The 23372-nt window shown below is 32.4% G+C and overlaps 1 protein-coding gene across 1 annotated transcript in view; it reads left to right on the top strand.

Moving 5' to 3' along the window:
- Positions 1-23372, top strand: part of CSMD1 (CUB and Sushi multiple domains 1) — a 2120031-nt gene that overhangs the window by 480201 nt on the left and 1616458 nt on the right. The window lies entirely within an intron of this gene.

Consider the following 23372-nt stretch of genomic DNA (forward strand, 5'->3'; position numbering starts at 1 on the left):
CTTTCATTAAATTAGGCATTCAAACTTCTACTGAGTACTTCTTGTAAGAGAAATGTTTGTTTGATTTTTTGCTGTCAGGACTTATCACATTTGGAGACATCTAATGTTTTTTTCCTGTACCATTTCCTGCAACTTTCAATTTATACCTGAAATCTATCTTTTTGAAACTCTCATTTATTACCTACAGTTTTTACATTAAGAAGTAAGTTGAACAAGAATAACTCTGTTTAACTGACAATGCTTTAGATATTATCAAATGCCATGGTACCATGTTTATATCTATATTTTGGAGTTCTTTATATGTGTGTTGCCTTAAGGGCAGCTGAGTAGCTCAGTGGATTGAGAGCCAGATCTAGAGACAGGAGGTCCTAGGTTCAAATATGGCCTCAAACACTTCCTAGCTGTGTGACCCTGGGCAAGTCACTTGACCCCCATTGCCTACCCTTACCACTCTTCTGCCTTGGAACCAATACAGAGTATTGACTCCAAGACGGAAGGTAAGGGTTTAAAAAAAAATATGTGTGTTGCCTGATAGTTCATATATGCATGCATATTATATATATATATATGTGTGTGTATATATAATTTAATTATATCTTATCACACTATATTTTATATAATCATGTACTACTATAAGGTAACACATGTACATATATAAATGTATTTTAGACATGTACACATAGCTAAGTTTTTTCCCTAATGAGAATATGAGTTCAATAAGGATAGAAAATGTGTATTAAAATAATCTTTGTGTCCCCATTCATGGTATGGTATCCCATGAATAGTAGCTGCTAATTATATTTTATCATGATATTGATGTTTTGTATAATTTTGTTTACTAAGATATAAACTCTATTTAGCATTATATTATATAGTAGACTATAGATTTGTGGGTATAAAATTAGGAGTTTATTCCCTTCATTTAATAGACTAGAAAAATTAGAACAACAAAGGTAAAATATTTTATCATTTTTACATTTTTTAAAAGTTCAGTAATTAAATTTAAACCTACATTGTTCGGCTGCAAAATCCAGTGCTCTTTATACTAACCTGGATAAATCCTTGGTATAACATAGTATATAATTATTTAAATATCAAGTTTTTGCTTAGTGAATAATTCCAATAATCACCAGAAATAAGAATTTACTTTTGAATATGAATATATATGTATATAAGAAATGAATATAGTGCAAATGATGGAAAATTGGCTTTAGAGTTGGAGGCTTGGATTCAAGTCTGACCCTTGAGAAATAATAGATGCTATGATCCATGAAAAAGGCTTAAGCACTCAGGGCATCCAGCAAAATTTCTGACTTTAAATTTCTGAGAATGAACTAATTTGTATTGGTAAAAGAGATTTTTTTTTTATTGGGAACACCCTCTACCAATAGCTTAATGAGTTTTATCTTAAAACTATAACTACATTAAAAAGATTTTAAGCCATGTTTTTAAAATTATGAATCTCCAATATTACATTAATGTATTTTATGTGGATGCATAATTTCAAATGATTTAATGGTAACTATCCACACCCATCTATCCTATGTGCCTCTCAATAGTATCAAGAAAGTCCTATTTCAGTGCTTCATCATTAACAAGGATCACCTTGCGTTCCCACAAATCTGTGCCAGAAGGTTAGAAACTTTAACTAGTACCATCATACTGGAAAGATGTTAAATATGATCCTGGTAGCATATTATATGTAACAGGATTCATCAACAACAATCTAGCCAGTTGGTAATGAATAGTTTAACCAGTGAAATTCATTTTATATGTATAGGCACTCAATCCATTTTTGTTTAATTGAATTTGTGCTATATTCTAAATGTAAATGAGTTTTTAGAAAGTGTATTCATTTAACCATCATTTAATTTGAAAGGGATGCTTCTATGAATGAATTAGTTTTTGGGAGGTCAAACTGCATAAAGCAAATACAGCATTCTTTTTTTCCACAAACATTTATTGAGAAAATTGTTATAAAAGAATGAAAGTTGTGGTTAAAAGAATTCTTTGCTGGATAACTAAGAATCTCTATATTTTAAGAAATTTTAAAAAAGTCTCCTGTTGGACAAAGGAGTTAAAATTAATACTATTCAGGAATAATGTAAAAAATGGGTAAAACTAAATGTTCAAAATAGGGAGTCTTCTTGCTCTAATTGTGTGTGTGTGTGTGTGTGTGTGTGTGTGTGTGTGTGTGTGTGTACATACCTAGGAAAAAAGGGAGGAACAGAAGAAGACAGGTAGACAAAGTGAAATCTTCTTGTTTATGGTTGCAGAAGAATAAATTTTCCCTGAGAAACTACAAAATGCTGAAGTAAAGGTTACAACTAGGAAGGTTGGGAGAAGAACAAACTGGGTATAAGTTTGTGGGCATTGTGGTTATAAAGGACAAACCATGATGGTAGTGTTCTCTAGTACCTGGAAACCAAATCCTAATAACCTTTCTCAATTCCAGTTTTATTCTCTATGCTTATTTTGAATTCTACGTTCTAGTATTCTTTTTAAATTTATATTACTTAAAAGCTATATATAAAGTAAAAGGAATAATTTTACTGCCTCTGGAAAGTAACCTAACAGGGAATCATTCCTTCTAATAAGTAATCAACTTACATCACTTATTCTAATATTACAAATTCATGGTTTGATTCATATTGGCAATTCTCACATCAATTCAGACAACACCCACTTTATATCTTAGGACAGAGAAAAATTAGTCTTTTTTTGAGGCTTTTGATCCTTTTGACAGTGTAGTGAAATTTCTATGCTCAAAAAATTATTTTAGGAGGCAACGGGGTGGCTCAGTGGATTGATAGCTAGGTCTAGAGATGGGGAAGTCATAGGTTCTGATCTGACATCAGATACCTCCCAGCTGTATGACCCTGGGCAAGTCACTTAACTCTTAGCACTCATATGCCTTGGAACCAATACTTAGTACTTATTCTAGTACATATGTACCCTTAACTTCCATCTTGGAATACACACACACACACACACACACACACACACACCACATAAAAGTAAATATATGAGATTGCAAAGGAAAACAAATTTTATTCAAATGCCATCATCAAAATATTTTTAAAATTTCATGAACTTCATTTTAAAAATCTCTGCCTTAGTAGATGGTCTTAATGATTATGGCCAAATATCACAGGCATTAGATTCTTTGCTTTTAGCTGCTCTGGTCAAATAGTCTATCCCCATAGCTAGACAGTAATTCTGTGTAACTTTGAAGAATCAGCTAAAGAGTGTACTCTACTGGTACAGACTTTAAGAACTGAAAATTCTCTCCTCATTTTCCATAAGACATCAGCATATAGCTCTGATAGAACCTAATGCGATATTCAGAGACTTAATAGAGAGTGTTTGAGAGTTAGTGAGGCTAGAAAGTTCATATCCCTTGGCCAAATTAGCTCTGAGCTTCTCCAGTCTTAAACTGGTCTTGGGAAGAGACGTATGGGCTCAATCACACTCAAAATCTCTCTACTTTTGGAGGACCTCCCAGTACTTTCCCTTTTCTAGAAAAGTCTTTGAGAAACTAAGAATATCTCTAAAATGAGGCTTCTGAGTAAGATTTTCCCATTTCAAAAACTAGGCACAAAAGAAACATTAGCTAGGCACTAATCATGTGAGAATCACCCAGCTATTTCTAGGGTTAGAAGTGCTTCAGTTTCCTCATCTAAAATGTAAGTGGATTGGGTTAGATGGTCTCTTAGAGCCCTTCCAGTTTAAACATTCTGTGATGCTGTGCTCAATGAATTTGTGAACAAATCAAGCCTCCAACCAGAAGTTCATAGGACTGAATGACTAATAAAGCTTGCAGCTACACTTTGTGAATTTTCCCAGGGAGGTCTCTCATCCCAGCACTGGATGAGCTCACTCTGCTAGGCCTGGGAAGTGTGAAAAAGTCACAGCTTGAAATAGTATGACTGCAGGCAACCTAGATTTGTGTATCCCTATGTAGAAAAAAGCAGCAGGACATCTATTCATGTAACCATAAAGAAATAAGTACTAGTTTAGCAGGAGGACTATATCTTTTTTTTTTAATAGAGTGTATAAGATTCACTTTTAGGGGTGGTTTCTACATGGTCATCATCTTGGTTTTTTAATCATAAGTTTTTAAAGTAGAAATTTGACAAGTTATTATATAAAACTTTAACCCAAGACAATATTCAGTAAATAAATAAACATATTAATTAACCTCATACTACTGGACATGGTGAGAGCAATTAGAAGAAGAAGACTAAGGCAAAAAGTTTAAAAAACTTGATTTTGAAGACAAGGCATGAATTTTATATATACATACACACACACAATTGAGTTTAAGATAATGTGTTTAGAAGTTAAAATAGAAAGATCAGCCATATACCAAGGTAAATTCAAACTGGACACATGATTTTGAAATGATTGATACCATAAATGAATTATGGGAGCATAAATGAATTACCTGTCAGATCTATGGAAAAGGGAAAAATTCAGATCAAAACAAGATATAGCAAATATTATGAAATGTAAAAGTATAAATTTGATTAAATTAAATTTTTAAAAGTTACTCAACAAACAAAGCAATACAATTAAGATTAAAAGCCAAGCAATATACTGGAAAAATTATAGAAAATCTCTGACAAAAGCTTCATTTCTCAAATATATAAAGAGCCAAGTCAAAAACAAGAATATAAAGCATTTACCAATTTACAAACCTTTAAAGGATATAAACAGACTTTTCTCAGAAGTAAAAATTAAAATTATCTAAAACTATCTTTAGTCATATGAAAAATGCTCAAAATAACTATTGATTATAGGATGCAAATTAAAAAAAAAAACTTTTAAGTATCAATTCACAGCTTTCAGATGGTCCAATAAAATAAAAAGGAAAATGACAAATATTGGAAGGAATGTAGAAAAATCAGTACACTAACACACAGCAGTGGAACTAGGGACTGAAAAAAACATTCTGGGGCACAATTTGCAACCATGCTCAAAGGGCCATCAAAATTTGTATACCCCATTACCCTTGAATATCTCTCCTAAATCTGTATCCTAGAGATCAAAGATAGGGGAATAGGGCCTATGTGTATAAAAAAAAATTTTTGCAACTCCTTTTGTAGTGGCAAATAATTGGAAACTGAAGGGATGTCTATCAATTGGGGAATGGCATATGCTTGTAATAAAATATTATTGTGTTATAAGTAATGACAAACCACCCGATCACACACACAGAGACATAAACATGGAAAGGCTTTTATGAAGTGACACAAAATAAAGAGAGCAAACCCAGAACTCTGTATAAAGTAACAACCGTTGTGTGTGATGATTAATTGTGAATAATGAATTATTATCAATAAGTCAAGGATCCAAGACAACTCCAAGAGTCATAATTAAAAAACCAAAGGAATTCTTCTGCCATAGAAAGAATAAAATCTAAATGTAAATTGAAACATTTCATTCAGTAATTTATCTCCTCCATTTATTTTTCTCTAGTATAAGCAATATCTATCTTCTTTTACAACAGAAGAAAATAGAAATATGTGTTATATAATAATATATGTGCAACCTATATCGTATTACTTGTCTTCCTAAAGAGGAGGGAATACTGAAAGGGAGAAAGAACATGAATTACAAAATATCAGAAAACAAATATTAAGGCATTCTATTGATATGTAAACTTGAAGAAATAAAAATATATTATTAAAAAAGAGAAAGTTAATAGGGTATCAGGGTCATCTGCGAACACTTCATAGAGGAAGAGAACTTGAGATGGACCTTTAATTACTTATATGTGGAGAGTTAGGAGGAAGCCCTTGCAGGTTTGGAAATAATTTTCAAAGATACCATTGGCAAGAAGGTTTAAAGGAATATTTGGAGAAAAGTAAGTAAATTAATTTACCTAGAATAAGGGATTCAGGAAGGAGTGCTATCTCTGGTGATTTTATACTATTTAAAGAACAAACTCCTTAGATTCTCATTAAACTCCTTCCAAACTAAGGCTGCAGAATAGAATATTTGCACAATCTGCCCTCATGAAATCATACTTATATTTCAGGCCCTAACAGGTGAGGCTCCTTCTTGAAGCCTTAACTGATATCTTAAATTTAAAGTAATCTCCCATTCTTCAACTTTTCTGAAAGAAATTTTGTTTTCTCTATCACTTTTCCTCCATTACATTCTTTCTTGATAGTACTAATTGCATCTATGTGTAATCTCTGGAAATGAAAATTATTCACAGAAATAATAATATAATATAAGATCCCTAATTTAGTGTCCCATCTAAAGGAATGTACCCAATTCCTATTTACAGTGAAAATTTATTCAGAAGGTTTAGAAAAAAATATGAACTATAAAGACATTTCCCCTAAACTGGAGCAACACTCTACCATACTCACATAATGTCTCTGGATGAAGTATATTTAAGAGCAAAGGATATGGCACAATTCCTAGTTGCTGAAAGTCCTTTTCTTACTTTATGGAGTCTTCATAGTTTTCATATCCCATAAGTGTAGTTTTCTACTGGCCTCCAAGAAGTCAGTGTTATTACTTANAAGGCAAAGACAGAGAATCAAAGAGAAGAGAATAAAGTGAGGAAAGTTGAAGACAAATGGGCAGAAAGGGAGAGACAAAAATAGAGAGAAAAGGATAGGAAAGAAGGAGGGGAGAAGTTAAAAAGAAAGCAGGTAGAAAAGAAAGGAGGGAAGAAGAATCAAGGGAGGAGGGGTAGAGAGAAAGGTGGGATTGAGAAGAAGACATTTTCCTCCTCTCTTTCTACTTCCAACCAATCCTGAGTAGGATCTCAGGGCTTTAACTATAATTCTTCCAACACAAAAGAAGCCTGTAATTTTCCTGTGTCTCTGTTGACATTAATCTGTTCCCCTACCTCCATCATTTCTCCCTACAAAGATATTGCCACAGCTTCAATATAAGCAGGGCATGTCACTGAGATATTTGAATGTTAATTGAAATGGATTGATGAAGCTGAATCCATAGTCTAGTTTCACTTCACCCAAGACACACCTGTTAAAGAATAGTGGTTTTTGGTACTACTGCATGCCCAGAATAAAGTAAAACTGGATGGTCTTGGCCTCATTAACATAGCATTCCATGGCAGCTAAGGTAGCAGACTCTTAACTACAGAAAAAAAAAAAAAGACAGGTGGTGTCACAGGAGCATACTCATGATATTTTCCAATGATAGCTCTCATTTTGACAAAAATGGAAGCTTTATATCTCATTCATATTTTTGTAAAAACAGTATAATTTTAATCCATAGAGAAAGGGTATAATACTATTAAAGGCATAGCTTTAATTATTTTATATTAACCATTTTCTTCATTTTAACGATATCATACCACCTTCCAAAAATAGTCAGTTAATTTTCTTTCTTAAAACTTGGAATGTATATATAAATAATATGAAATATTAAATGAGAAAATATTTGGCATATGAGTAATTAAGTACAAGAAATTCACCCTAGTTTTGAGTTAATAAATTAGGGAAATATATGTGCCCTCTAATTTCTGGCTAATAATGATGTTAATTGATAATAAAATACAAAAATGGTAGTAATTCTATTGCAATGGAAACCTCACTGCCTGATATTTTCAGCATCCTGTGAAAATGGAAAGGCCTGTTCTGCAACTAACAAATTATTACTTTAGATCGGTCAATTTACTTCATTAGTCCCTACCTACCTTTTTTTAATTAGCAAAGAAGAATAAATTATTACAATTGACTCCCAACCAAAATAGCATTTTTCAACAGTTCATATTTTAAAATATCACTATAATGTTATATATTTAGTATGCTTTAAATCAATATATGCTGTTTAAATCAATATTTTAAAATATCACTATAATGTTATATATTTAGTATGCTTTAAATCAATATAGCTGAAAGTGCTAGTAACATGACATCCCCTCACTGTTCTAATTTTCCATGTGATAGAATTAATCATTCTCCAAAGAAGAAAGAAATGTGAAGAAGCATATCACATAATGATTATCTAAAAGGTAAAGTTGATTCCATCTCCAAAAAATTCATATTATTCAGTACAGAAATTTCAAAATACATAAAGGACCAGAATGTGAAATTAGGGGGGAAAAGCTAGTATAAGATCTTCATTCTAGATCTAGGTCTGCCATTAGAAAGAATCATGGACTTTGTTATTTCACCTTTGGCCTGTGCTATTTTATTTCCTTACCTGTTAAAGGAGATGATCACTAATATGATTTCCAACTCATAATTCCATATTTCAGAAATATTACAATTGAATCCAACAAATAATAAGTATCTACTGTGTGAAAGATACTTGACTGAATTCTGGAGAAATAATGATGACAAATTTCAAAATCCTTGCTCTCAATAAATTTACTATCTAGTGGGGTTAAAAGGTATAACATCTACACAGATAGGCATGATGGAATATAGAAAGACTTGGTATCAAAGGAGAATTATAGGTGAAGAGCTCTAGGAAAACTTGGGGAAAATCTAGATCCTTTTTAGCTATGAAAAACAGGAGTAGTACAGAAAATGCTTTGTAGTCAGACCTTGTGCCAGGAAATGAAGAAAGATAAGAATTTCAATAAGCAGAAATAAAGTGGGACTATGTTCTGTTCATGGAAGATTGACTCTATGAATGCACGGGGACCAGAGAGTTCAGGAAGAGGTCAGAAAACAATTTAATGGGAAGTACTATAGAGTATGTGAATGTGAGTAATAGGAAATAAGCCTGGAAAGGTAACTCACAAGCAAGTAAAGAACAGTTATAGAGAGTCTGAAATGCCAGGGTAAGGAGTTTGTGTTTCAGCTGATAAGAAATAATCAGTGAAGGTTTTTGATAAAAAATGACATGCTCAAAGGTACTTTGGGCAATGATTAATTGGAGAGGTAGGGATTCCTTGGAGGTAGGGATACCTATATGAATGCTAGGTTTCTTAGAATTATTTTTTTAATGGAAGATACAAAGATAAGAAGAAAGTTAATAGTTACTTATATTTGAAAAGGTAAGTGAATATTAAAAGGTTTTCCTTGGTTTTCTATCTTGAAGTTCAAAAACAAAGTTTCCCCCCATTTTACTTCCATTCCATTTTCTTCTTTATGTTGCTTCTAAATAGTCATTATGGAGAATCCATATCTTCTCCCTAGTGGTACCTTCTGTCTCCAAATAAATGCTTGAGAATGTAAATTATTCCCCAGACTATAATTAATGATTGATAAATATAATTAGCAAACATTTCTTTCCCTTTCCATTTTCTCCCCCTTTTGTGTCACTCTCACATAAATGAGTCACATATATCAGAAATATTTATCCATACAGGATATTTCTTAAACTCAACCAATCAATCAACAATCATTTATTATGACACTAATTCAATATATTACTGTTAGTGTGCTATTGTACTAGAGGTGACAGCTAAAATGATAAAATTGTACCTATCTTCAAGGAGCTTAACTTTTATTAGGAGACAAAAAAATTTAATCATCCCCTCTCCGTCTTCTCTGCCTCTTCCTCTCTCTCTGTCTTTCTCTCTTTCACACACACACACAGACACACACGCAAAAACACAAACACAAATACATCTATACATATACAGGTTCATTCAAAATAGATAAGACAAGTTTTCTTTTTTTTTTTTTCTTAAGGTGAGGTCAACAGTAATAGCTGGAGAAATCATTTAAAGGGATGGTGTATAGCTTGAAGGAACATAGTTATTCCATCTCTCACAAAGTTTCTCTCATTCAATCTACTTTGCTATCAGATACTTTCAGAAGGGAAAAAAATCTCCTTAACTTAAATCTCATGATTCTACTATTATGAGATGAGAACTACCTCTCATCTCCTCAGAGTGACAAGGGAACCATTATGGAAGATTCCCCTAGACCCATTACTTTGAGCCCACTAATGCAAAGGACTGACTTTTGCTCTTGCTTCCAAAATGCTGTCATTTCTCAAAGAGTAATGTTGTCTTCAAAGAAAGACAAGATCAAAGAGAAGGTACCAAAATTCATTTCATATGAATATCTATACAAAATCTTCACAATTAATCTCAAAATCTTATTCCTTATTTTGTAAATCAATTATGTATTCCAGAACAGAAATAGTACTTCATATAATATGATTCGCTTAATAGAAAGGAAGATATTTTATTGACTCACAAGGAAAAATCCCATTTTCATATTCTTCTTCTGATTCACATTAGTTTTGTTTTAAATTCATTTTATTTTTTTCTATTGTACTTGCTTCTCTGGTCACCCCTTAAAACACAATTGTTTTCATTTTTTAAAAATAGCCCTAGGAAAATTGGCAAATAAATTGTTAGTGCCGTATTTCACAACCACCTGCATTTTTCTGGTTTGAATTTTTGTCCAGTGGCTAAAAATACACTTGTCATTAGCTAAGATTTAAGAGCTATCAGTGTCTAATCAATTCAGCCAGTAATGTTCAGGGAGAGAGGATAGCTAAAGCAAAATCTCAGCAGTGATTAAGACCTCACTGTGGGAGAATTACTCTTTTCATCAGGGTACTGAGCATATCCAATAAACAATGGCAAAGTGAAGCTGGTACTAAAAATACGATCCACTCATTTTAGGAACCAAGACAATATTTGAGCTACTAGCATATGGATGAGTTTTTACAGCTTAATTTTTTGGAGACTTGATACTTGGCTTTAGTGAATTATATTGAGATATATTTCATTAGGAATGTTAAGTTTTTGAAAGATCTGATTATTCAGTATTGTTTTGTGGATATGCCATTTCGCTGATTTTTGATGTAAGATGAGTCAACATTGAATATAATATTGTTTTGTTCATGGGAAAATCCAGGAAAACAAAGTCTAAAAATTTCACAATTTGAGTTCATGTTCAATAAAAAATGGTGTTATTTTTCACCATTTTTCATGTGCGAAGCAATGAGGTGGCATAGTGGATAGACCTGAAGTCAGGAAGTCCAAAGTTGAAATCCAGTCTCAGATTTGCCTCAGTTTCTTCATATGTAAAAAAGGTATAATAAAAATAGCACCTATCTCCAAGAATTATTTTTAAAGTGTTTTGCACCAACCATTCTGTAGGGCAATTTGAAATAATTCATGAAGGACTTTAAAAGAATGCCTGCCCTTTGATCCAGCCATACCACTGATGTATTTGTACCCCAAAGAGATAATAGGGAAAAATACTTGTACAAAAATATTTTAGTAACTCTTTTTGTGGTGGCAAAAATTGGAAAATGAAGGTATGTCCATTGATTGGGGAATGGCTGAACAAATTGTGGTATCTGATGGTGATGGAATACTTATGTGCTGAAAGGAATGATGAACTGGAGGATTTCTATGTGAACTGGAACTCCAGGAATTGATGCAGAGTGAAAGGAATGGAACCAAGAGAACATTGGACACAGAGACTGAAACACTGTGATAAATTGAATGTAATGGACTTTTCTATTAGCAGCAATGCAATTATCCAGGACAATCCAGAGGAACCCATGGAAAAGAATGCTATCCACATCCAAAGAAAGAACTGTGGAAACATGAACACAGAAGAAAAACTTATGATTGATCACATATTTTGATGAGGATATGATTAGGGTTATGAATAACATGGAAATATGTTTTGAACAATGATACATGTATAACCCAGTGGAATTGGTTGTCATATAATGGAGTGGGGAAGAAAAAGGAGTAGGAAAAAATCATATTACCATGGAAAAATATTGAAAATAAAGTAAGTAAGAATAAAGTACTTTGCAAACTTTAAAGTGTTATGTAAATGCAAGCTGCAAGTAGTAGCTGTGGTGGTGATGGTGATAGTAGGAGTAGCAATAAGTAGTAGTATTCATCAAATCCAGTCTTTGTATCTTTAAACTGCCTATCTCCCTACATAAATTTGGTCCTTTTCTTGCTTTAGCCACTTAGGGTTCCAAATTACATTACATCACTTTAAACATGAGGAACACTAGATACATACTCTGACCAATTCCCCTTCACCTGAAATCTCACATCTATCTAATTGTATATATGAGAGGCAGCATGGTTTAGTGGATAGAGACCTTGTTTTAAAACCAACAAGATCTGGATTCAAGGTCTACCTCTGACACATACTGTCTGTATGATCCTTCGAAAATCATGTAACCTTTCATTGCTATAAGAAAATCTTTCAAACCCCACATTGCAGAAAAAAGTGCCTAGATACTTTAGTAAAGGGAGTTCCTTCAGTGAAGAGCTCCTTTCCAATACCAATAAAATCTTAAGTCCAACCCCTTCCTATATTGTGTGTGTATATGTGTGTATGTGTACACCACTTCTTTAGGGAAGGAATTATTTTTCATTTTTTGTCTCCATATCCACATCATTGAATATAGTTCTTGGAATATAGTAGGTTATTTATAAAAAAATTTGATTAATAGGTGATTAATGACATACTCTCCTCCAGAATAGATCATTATCATCTTTTCTTTCTAATACTGTCCTATCCTTACATGGTGCTCTGAATAGTGAGTTTGATATAGAGTCTGGAAAGCCTAGTTTTGAATTTTATCTCAGATATTTTGTTAGTTGTGTGAAATTGGGGTAAATCATTTATTCTTTATAGCCTCAGTTTTCTCACATGTAATATTTGAAAAAAAATGACATTTCTTTGGGTTGTTAAGAATATTAAATAGATTATGTATAAAACACTTTGGAAACTTCTAAGTGACTATAGAAATGTCCCCTATCATTGTAAAATCTTCCCTGATAGACCTACCCAACAATGTTGAAACGTTCCTCTAGGTCTCTCTGTGTTTCATAGAGTATGACAGAACATTCATCACCATCCATCTTTTATTTCTTACTATCAATATATGAACCACATTGTTATTTTAAAGATACTATCTTCTGTAATCAATGATCAGAAAATGGGCATTTCAGGCTAAATAGAAGAACTGCTAGTATTCAACATTGCTTTTAGTACATACTACCCTATTTCCGTTATGGAATGTATAAAGCCTCTCTCTGATCTTGTGACAAAGAAGAATAAATATAGCAACAACTCTGGTGTTTCTTTATGTAAGCATATCAAAACCAGAATACCCTTTATTGTTGTTCATAATTTAACTGGATGAAATCTTGCCCCCTGGCTATGGTAGTTTTCTCTCACATTTTATTTTAGTTTGTTAGTTGATTATTTATAATGATAACATGGAATTCACAGGTCTGGAGACCCTTCCTTTGCAATATGTTAAATAACAGCTTCCAAATACAGACATAATTTAGTGGGTGGGTGGGAGAATGTAGTGGATGGATAGTATGGACCTCAGTCTATCAAAAAACAACCACAACACATAATTTCTATTTAATTTTAGTGGAGAGCACAAAATTTTTCAATATCTTTTGCCCCCTCCTTAAGTAAAAAAGATAAAATGAGGAGTTTAAAATTAAATTATTGAGGACAATATGCTCTTTTGAAAGGCATTTTTTAAATTCAGCTGAGTTCCAAGGAATGCTTCCATATATCTTGTTCTATTTTATGCCTCTGAATTTGTACTCTCCCTTTAACATTTGCTAATTAAAAGGTAAATGACTATTTGAAGAAAATGAAAGTGTGGTAATACTTAATATTCACTATTTGAATTATTTATTCTTCTTATAAAATGAGATGAAAAAAAGATGAAAAATAACAGCTATAAATTCAAATGACCATAACTGAATCTTTGCTCCTGATTTTTATTTTACTTGCCTTGCCAATGTGATTTAAGTAAGAAGTTTCCACTTTTGTAGTTACATTTAGAGTTCCCATTAAACATGCATTAATTCTCCCTGGCTGCTTATAAAGTACATATAAAAAACATGATTGAATTTTTATAAGTAACAAGTAAATCTCAGAAACATAAAGCTAAAGAGCAAGGTACTTTAGAGAGTTTCTAATCCAACCACTTCATTTTATCGCTGTGAAAACTCATGTCCAGAGATGAGGAGTGATTTGACTAAGGTCATAGCTATTTAGAGACAGAAGTGGAAGTAGATGCCTAGTCTCCTGTTCCCAAATTGCAAGTTCTTTATAACATATCACAATACTGCTATTAATAACTATATTTGATGATAGCTCACATATTTAGAGTTAAAAGTGTTTTTTGAAATCATCTAGTTCAGTCCTTTCATTGTGCAAGCAAGGAAATAGGCCCAAAGAAATTAAGGGATTTGCCCAATGTCAGCTGAATATTTGAATGAACAGTAGTGTTTGATCTGGGTTTTGTTTATTTTTTAATATCTATGAAATTGAAATCATTGAAAATGATTTTGCTTTACAACAGGGATTATTAACTTCTAAGAACATCTTTTTAAAAGTTTTTGATTACTATATTTCAATATAATGTTTTCTTTGTAATCTTAGGAATTTATACTATACATTTGGAGTCATTATTATGAGAAAGACTACTAAGACTTCCCTAGACTGCCAAAGGAGTCTGTGGCACAAAAGAAGATAAGATCCCTTATCTTGGCATAATGAATGTAAAACCATATGCACTTTGTGTACCATGCATTATACTCAGGAATAAGATGACTGGAATTCTAGTCTTCTCTTTCCCTCTTATTATCTTTATGACCTTGGACGACTCATTATATCTCTCTAAGATAATTTCCTCATCTACAAAATGGTAATAAAATCACCTGTCATGCTTTTCTCAAAGAGATCTGCAAGAGATAATTGGAAAAAAAACATATTTAGAACAATTACTATCTATGAAGTACTTCTGAGAATTCATCCTATATGCCCAGCATAAATATATAGAAATATAGCTAGATTGATAGAAAGATAGACAGAGAGATATAGATATGATGTTTTTAAGCCTCATAATCTAATTGGAATATAAAATTTCAGAATTAACACAAGATAAGGTGATAAGTGCAAAGGCAGAAAGCAGTCAAAATATTGAGAAATTAGAGCAAAGGGATGAATTTCATCAGAGTCCAACAAGGAATACTTTTTGGATGAAGTAGAATATTTGGGCCTTGAGAAAAAGAAAGAACTCCAATTAATAGAGATTATTTTATTTATTTGTTTACTTTCTTATTTATTTCTAGGAAGACCAGGTTAGGCAGACATCCATATTAAGCATAGGTGATGATGTAAGGAAAATGGAAGAAATGGTAGAGAAGACACAAATGGAGGGGAAGAATCAATTTGACTACCATCAATTTGCCTGGGAAGGGTTTCTGTGTATTGCAATAGGGCTGAAAAGGCAAGTTTAAACCAGGTTTTAGAGAGCTTCAAATGACATGAAGAATTTGAACTTCACTTTGGAGAATTTGAACTTCACAGTTTTGTTTGTTTTTAGAATGTTAGTTAGACTACTCAGAGTAGTGTGAATGAAGAATTAGAAAGAAAAGAATGTAAACAGCAAGGCCAGTTAAGAACATACTGTAGTAATTTAAAAGAAAGAGATAATGATGGCCTGTACTTGCACATTTATAGAAGAAATAGAAATGTGGTAAGGTGAGAGGTATTTTGTAGATTGAATGAATTAGACATGGCAACTGATTCAATGTAGGAGATGATGGAGAAAAGAAAGTTATATATGTGACAGAAAAGGGAAGATACATTAAAAGCAAAAGGGACATTAATGTCATCTACACTAATATTATCATTTTACAAATTAAGAAAGAAGGTGAAGAAAGGTGAATTAATTTTCTTCACATGGTTGCTCAAGAACTAATAATCAGAGCTGAGATTTCCTTTTTACTTACCTTAATAAAGTAACCCTTTGCTCCCAACTCTGGTATGATACAATGCCTAGCTACCTATTTCTTTTCATTCATTAATATTTGGCCTAGATAGTTGAACTAATTATAACTTTTCCTTTTTAAAAAATTGTATAATATTTGAATTGTTACTGGTCCTACTTCCAAAGCCTCATTTGAATGACCTTAATTCTGACAAACACTTTTGATTCCTGTGGCACCCCTTGCAAAATATGGAAACCAATATGATGGTCAAGAAGATACTAAAACATATGAGAGGTTAGGAAGGATGAGGAAATGAAAAGTATCTTTAGAATGTAAGGTAAAGTTAACATGCCATTCTCAAATGAAGAAATTTAACTCCACATTAAAAAAATGTTCTTTATCGCTGTTAATTAGGGAAATTCAAATTAAAACAACTCCAAGGTGCCACCTCACATCTATCAGACTGTCCATCATGACAAAAAAAGGAAAATGAGAAATGCTGGAGGAAAAATAGGGGCACAAATACACTGTTGGTGAAGCTAGGAACTGATAAAAACCATCATGGGGCCCTCTAATTGTGAATAATATTTGACCAACCATTATCACTCCTAATTCTTTATGTGAAAGAGATCAAAGACAGGGGGAAACAAACTACTTGAACAGAAAAAAATATATATATAAGAACTTTTTTTGTTGTGGCAAAGAAGTGGAAACTGAAGGGTATCCGTCAATTGAGGAATGGGTGAACAAGTTCAGGCATATGATTTCAATAGAATAATATTGTGTCATAAGAAATGACCAACATGATAAGCACAAAAACACCAAGAAGGAATTAAATTCAGTAATGCAAAGTGAGGTGAATAGAACCAAAAGAAAATAGTAGACAGTAACAACAACAACATATAATGATCAATGGTAGATGATTTAATTATTATCAACAGTGCAAAAAATCCAACACAACTCTAAGATCTCATGACAAAATTAGGCCATCCACTGCAATAAAAGGAACTGATGGAGTTTGACTGAAAATTGAAGCATAACATTCTTCACTTGATTCCTTCAAAAATTTTTTCTCAAGTGTAAGTTATATAACTTGTTTTACAACATAACAAATTTGGAAATATGTACATTAGAATACATATACCACCTGTATCATAATACGTGCTGTCTTTGGAAATGGAGAGGAATGGGAGGAAGCATGGATCAAAGAATGTCAGAAAATGATAATTAAAATTTATATCCAAGTGTATTATGGAAAAAAATTAAAGAATTAAAAAATAATTCAGGCTAAATTTATGATAACTTGGATAGGTAACAGATAAAGGAAATATGGTATAATGGATAGGACACTGCATTTAGAATCAAGAAGACCTGTGTTTGAATCTTATCTCAGGCAATTACTAGCTGTGTTACCCTGGGCAAGTAATATAATCTCCTTGAGGTTTAGCTTCCTCTTCTATAAAGAATTGAAAAGTCCATGATCTTTAAGGTCCCCCCAGCACTAAGCCTATAATGCTATGAAAAGGAAATACAAGAGGGAAATAGTAATATAAATTAAGTTCCCAGTAGCTGATAAGTGAGGGTATTGTGAAAGAGCAAAGGCAGTGACTAAAGACTCTTACTTTTTTACTCTTTTTAGAGATTTGGCAATGAAGATGAGGAAAGATAAGAGGATAATAATCTGAAATAAGGGAAGATTTTTTTTAATTGGAGGTAGAATAAGGATAGAGGAAGCCTGGGAATATTATTTGTTGACAGAGGGGAATGGCAAGTTGATAGCTTAGATAACTAGTAGGGCAATGTTCTGAAAAAAACATGGTACCAAGTTGTCAGTAAGTAATATCAGAATGGAAGAAGGTGAAAATACCACATAAGAGTGGAAGAAAATAGAGCTGGAAGAGATCACAGAAATGTTTCAAAGTCACAAAAATGAGATTCATGTGGGTATTTATTTCATTACAAATGTACAAATTCATGTACTAATCACAATCTATTGATATCACTTCATTTTATGTGATTCTTGATGATATTTTCCCATTCATATTACACAAAATGTATGCTCCAAATTCTGGGATCCTTCCTCTCAGTCTTAATTACATTTCATAGATACCATGACAGACTTCTGTATTTCCATCTATTTTCTAAAATTCTCACATTTCATGATACTCATCAGAGTTATTCCTGAAATCTATAAAAAGAAAGGAAGGAAGGAAAGGAGAGAGAGAGAGAGAGGAAGGAAGGAAGAGAATGGAAGAAAGGAAGGAAACAAAAAAGAAAAACAAAGAAACAAAGAAAAGGAAGGAAAGAAGGAAGAAAAGAAAAGAAAAAATTAAAATTAGGAAACTAAGGGTCAGAAAAAGTTTTGTCTAACTGGCAAATGACAGAAAAAGCAAAAATCATTCCTATTTCCCTAATAAATAGCAACCAACAAAAATACAATGAGTCTCGTATTCTCTGATTTTTTTTAAAAAGAGTATCTTCTCCACTTACTCCTCTCCTCCTGTTCCCAAATTGCTTCCTCATTTAGAGTTGAGAGATGGACTCAGAGAATAGAGCTTTGATGTCAACAATCTCTTTCAAATGGCCATGAGCTACAATATGAAACACCAAGATAACAATGCTACAGCAATAAATGTTAAAGTTTATTCACTACCTTAATAAAGAAATTTTACCTCCAGGTAAAGTGCATTCTTAATGTTTAAAGCTATACATGTTGGGCCTCCTTGGTATTAAATTTTGCAATGTTATCATGGGATATGAAACTGGCCAAGACAATTGTGTAAGTTTCTGTGAATTCTAAGAAAAAAAAATCCCCAGGTAAAATCTATATAAAGTACAGCTTCTGCCAGAAGAAATAGTGGAATTGAACTGACATATCAAAAATTAACATAGTTAGAGTGCAAGGAGGACATATAGAATTAGTCAGTCACTATTTATTAAGTACCTACTGTGTGCCAGTCTTAGCACTGTGGCTACAAAAAGAGGCAATAGACAGTCCCTACTCTCAACATTCTAATAAAGCTTTCAACATTTTTTTTACTCTGAACACTAGTAGTTATAATGATCAATGTTCACCCTAAAAAAAGAGATGAGGACGTTTACTAACTTCCTTTCCTTGGACAAGTAGTGAACACAGCTGTGGAATGATATCAGAAAAAAGCATTTTTTCTAATGTATTTGTTATAAAAGAAAGCTCACTGAACAAGTTAAGTTTGGATAAGGCTAGGGGCTAGGGAAAGACATATCTATAAATAAAGGTGAAATAAACCATAAGATATCAATATAACTTTAAAAATTAATGAAATTTAATAATTATTTGGGACTCTTTCTTCTCTACAATGAGTAATATTTCTGTTCAAGGTAGAAAAGTGGGTACTATCCCATATACAAAATAGCTACATTACAATCAAAACTGACATTTATTTGGTGCTTTAAAGTTTGCATATTAGTTTTCAAATATTCTTCCATGAGCCTTACAGCAACCATGAGGAGGCAATAATAAAAAAAAGGTTTGAATTTGGAAATAGGTTCAAATTCCACCTCTTATAGGGGGCCACCCTCTATATGGTTTTGGGGTCCACGTTGGTGGCACAGGATGGTTGAGGCAGGAGAAAGAAAATGAGAACAACTAGACTAGTGGTTAGCCCATGCTGTTCTGAATTCTGTGGGCTTGGGAGTTTATTATATACTGATTTCAAGCAAAGAACACAAAGAGTCACAGCTGTGTAGGGGTAACCAATCACACATAACCTATTGAAGTCTAAAGAGTAAAGGTGCAAAGACAAATGGCCAAATTCCAACCACCAATTTAGTAGGGGATAACTCTGGGAGTGGAAATACCCCATGGAGATGCTCACCAACTGAGTTCTGCTAAAGGCACCAGTTCTAATCTAAGTATGCAACCTTATCTAAGTAATGTTTGTTAGGATTCAGGCTTCTCAATTATCAAGGAGAGGAATCATCAACTCAGTAGATGCTGGTCTGCCACTTCAAAGCTCTCCAATAAGAATTCTAAGAAAGGTGGGGATCAAAAACTGAGTCAAAAGAGGAGCCTCAGATTTTTATCTTAGATGGCCCATTCTGTCTGCATCCTGACATGCAGTGCAGAAAAGTCATACACACAGTTTTACTTGCTGATGATTTTGTAATGGGATCCAGATAAAATATCTGTTACAGACTCTGTTTCTCTAAATGACTCCTAATAGCCTCTTGGACGGATCAAGTTGTTTTTGGATTAACCTATCTGCTGGTACCAGAGCTTTTCGGGGCTCAGGTGACCAGAACCAAACACAAAGACTGCCTCAGTCTGGATTGGTCACATAGGGAATCCAGATAATAGGCCCTAAATTTGATCCTATTTCTCCAATGGCTTCCTACATCCAACGGCTCTCAACAACCTCTGAACCCTAGTACCTGTGTGACCTTAAGCAAGTCCAGTTATCTCCCCAGGCCTTGGTTTGCTCATTCATCAAATGAGGAGTTTGGATTTGTAGTCATAAATCTATGATACTGTGACATAGACATTGAAGATATTGTTCTCACTTTTTTATAGATGAGGAAATCAAGCCCCCATCCCCAAAATTAAGTAGATCACATCATACTAATTCTTGGATATGAATACAAATATCTACTCATTCCACCTCCTATAACACCAAATCGATTCCACCACAGTCTCTGTGTTTAGACCAGGTTCTACATTTTAGGAATCATAATGATAATCCTTACCTCTCATTTAGTGGTAATCTAATGGCTAATGAGCCAATATCTAAAAATACTCTGAATTTTTGATAGACTAGTTACTATAAAATTCCTGGGTAATATTTTATAGGTATATTAACCATAAATACTGCTTCCATTTAACTTTCCAAACATAGCCCAAACCCTTTGAAATCCAAAATCTCTTATGAGAAGCCTTTTTTGATTTATGATTCAAAATGATAAATAAAAAAAATAATGGAAGTATATTTCTTTTAATTTCCTAATGAAAATTCTTAAGTCAATTGTTCAATTTCAAAAAGCTTATTTATGATGATAATGTTTTCTAGGTAATGAAGTGCCAATTCAGTAAAGATAAATTTCAGTGTTATTTTGAATGGTTCTATAAGTAGGCAGATGAGAGGTAGGTGGACATCAACTTAGCTAAGTGAATGGTAATTCTCTTAAGGGAAAATAATGCACACTGAGATGAGTTATCAATGACACTGATCCTAGGTGCTACTGTAATGAAGAAGAACATGGCATCATAGGTATCATAATCAGGGCTCCTTGACTTAAAAATTTGTAGGACGTTTAATCAAACCTCTGCATTTTTCCAGATGAAGAAACTGAGGCTAAAAGTTAGAGGTTACATGACTTACTGAAGTTTGCAGAGGCTTTATGAAAAGTAGAATATGAATCAAAATCATCTGACTCCCAGAGAGTGCAAATGCTGATGTTTCAGAGTTTTTTAATTCAGTTTTTATTTTTGTCCAGTTTATATGTCTATACAGTTTTACTTTATGCTAATGTATTTGTAGGTCTCTTGGATATATTTATGGAAAAATAGATGGCATCTATACATAAAATCCTGTAACAGTATGCTCCCAGTTTTGATTATTAAATATTAAGAAAGAAATAAAGGATCCAGACAAATACTGAAAATAAGAACTTTAGATAAATTTGAAGGGTCAAAGGAACAGAGGGCCTTATATTTTATGATACTGGTGGAGGAATCAGATGGAGGAGGGACTGTTTGGGGGGATTTATTGATAATTGGACCTATAAAGTAATGAGGATATAGATCAATTGATCAAAGATATCATTATGATCAATGCTTCTCAGAGCCTGATATGTACATTAGGTATTATACAACACATTAGTATGCAAAAAGTAAAATTAAATCTAGCCCATACCCTCATGTAATTTATAAGCTAGTTATTCTTGTCTGACTTCCATTTATTTTTTTTAAACTTATATATTTGTTTATTTGTTACATTAAAATGTACTCCCTTCCCTCTCCCCATTAGAAAAGGCATCATTTGACAAAACAAAACAAAACATATGTTTATGCAAAATTATGTCTTGCTTATTTCCATTTATCAGTTCTTTTTCTGGAGATAAATACAAAGAAGTCATTCTTCAAATAATATCTCTATGACTGTATATAATGTTCTCTTGGTTCTGCTCTTTTCACTCTTTATAACTTTTACTTAAACCCTTGTCTTCCATCTTAAAATCAGTACTATGTTTTGGTTCCAAGGCAGAAGAGCAATAAGGGTCTAGGCAATGGGGGTTAAATGACTTGCCCAGGGTCACACAGGTAGGAAGTCCCTGAGGCCAGATTTGAACCTAGGACCTCCTGTTTCAAGTTCTGGCTCTTTGTCCACTGACCCACCCAGGTGTCCTCCTTTTTTTTTTTTTTTTTTTTTGTTCTTTTTAAAGCACGTCTTTCCATTAAAAAACAACAACAAATGAAAAAAAAAACTGTCATTTCTTATAGAGTATTAGTAATCCATTATAATCATGCATATATCACAATTTGTTTAGCCATTCCCCAATTGATGTAATTCCTAGTTCTTTTCCACCACAAAGAAAACTGCTATAAATATTTTAGAAAATATAGGGTTTTTACTTTTTCCCTCTTTACTGAAGGAAATAAACATAATACTGGAAAACAATTTGTCAGAAATTACATAAAACCAATATTTACCAGGATAAGATCAAAATGGATACACAACCTATTCATAAAGGGAGGTATCCCTTCTGTCTTTTAATTTTTAATTTTATTTTTAGAAATAAATTTTAATAAATTTATTATGTAAAGATATTACATACATATACATGACATGAATAAAACATAAAATTAAGTATTAATTTTAAATAAGAAAAACAGAGAACACATTACCTATCACATTTATAAATACAAGAATTTGTAAAAATATAAAAGTTAATACTTTAAGTTGAAAAAGGGTTGTTTGAATATATTAAATTAAAGAGTTTTTACAAATACAACTAATGTAACCAAGATTATAAGGAAAGCAGTAAGTTCAAAAAAATTATGGACAGTTTCTCAGATAGACACCTTATCTAAAATAGATAGAAAATTTGGTCAAATATATAAGAATATAGGCCATTTCTAAACTGATAGATGATCAACATGTGAAAAGTGAGTTGCTGGATAAAGAAATCAAAACTATTTATAAATATGTTTAAATACTTAAAAATGTTCTATATCATTATATTTATCCAAATACAAATGAAAACAACTCTGAGGTATCGACTCGCACACAATGGCTAAAATAATATAATGGGAAATGATAAATGTTAAAGGGTATATGGAAAAATGATAATATAGTATTGGTGGAATTATAAACTGATCAATTTGTTTTGAATTATATCCTAAGAGTTGTAAAATTTTGTATACCATCCTTTGTTTTTGATATTTGATATTTGTACTATTTCTCAATTACATGAAAATACAATTTTAATAATTATTTTCTGACATTTTGAGATCCATGTTCTCTCTCTCCCTGTTACTTTTTCCTTTCCTTTCAACAACAGATAATATGATATAGATTATATTTATATATATATATATATGCAATGTATACGCCTAAGTTCATCACGTTGTGAGTTCTCCTCTTGGCATCACAAGATAGAAGCTGCAAAATTTTGTAGAAGTTTTAGATAAGGAAGTTTTTTT

Source organism: Gracilinanus agilis, chromosome 2, assembly GCF_016433145.1.
Source record: "Gracilinanus agilis isolate LMUSP501 chromosome 2, AgileGrace, whole genome shotgun sequence".
Lineage (NCBI taxonomy): Eukaryota > Metazoa > Chordata > Mammalia > Didelphimorphia > Didelphidae > Gracilinanus > Gracilinanus agilis.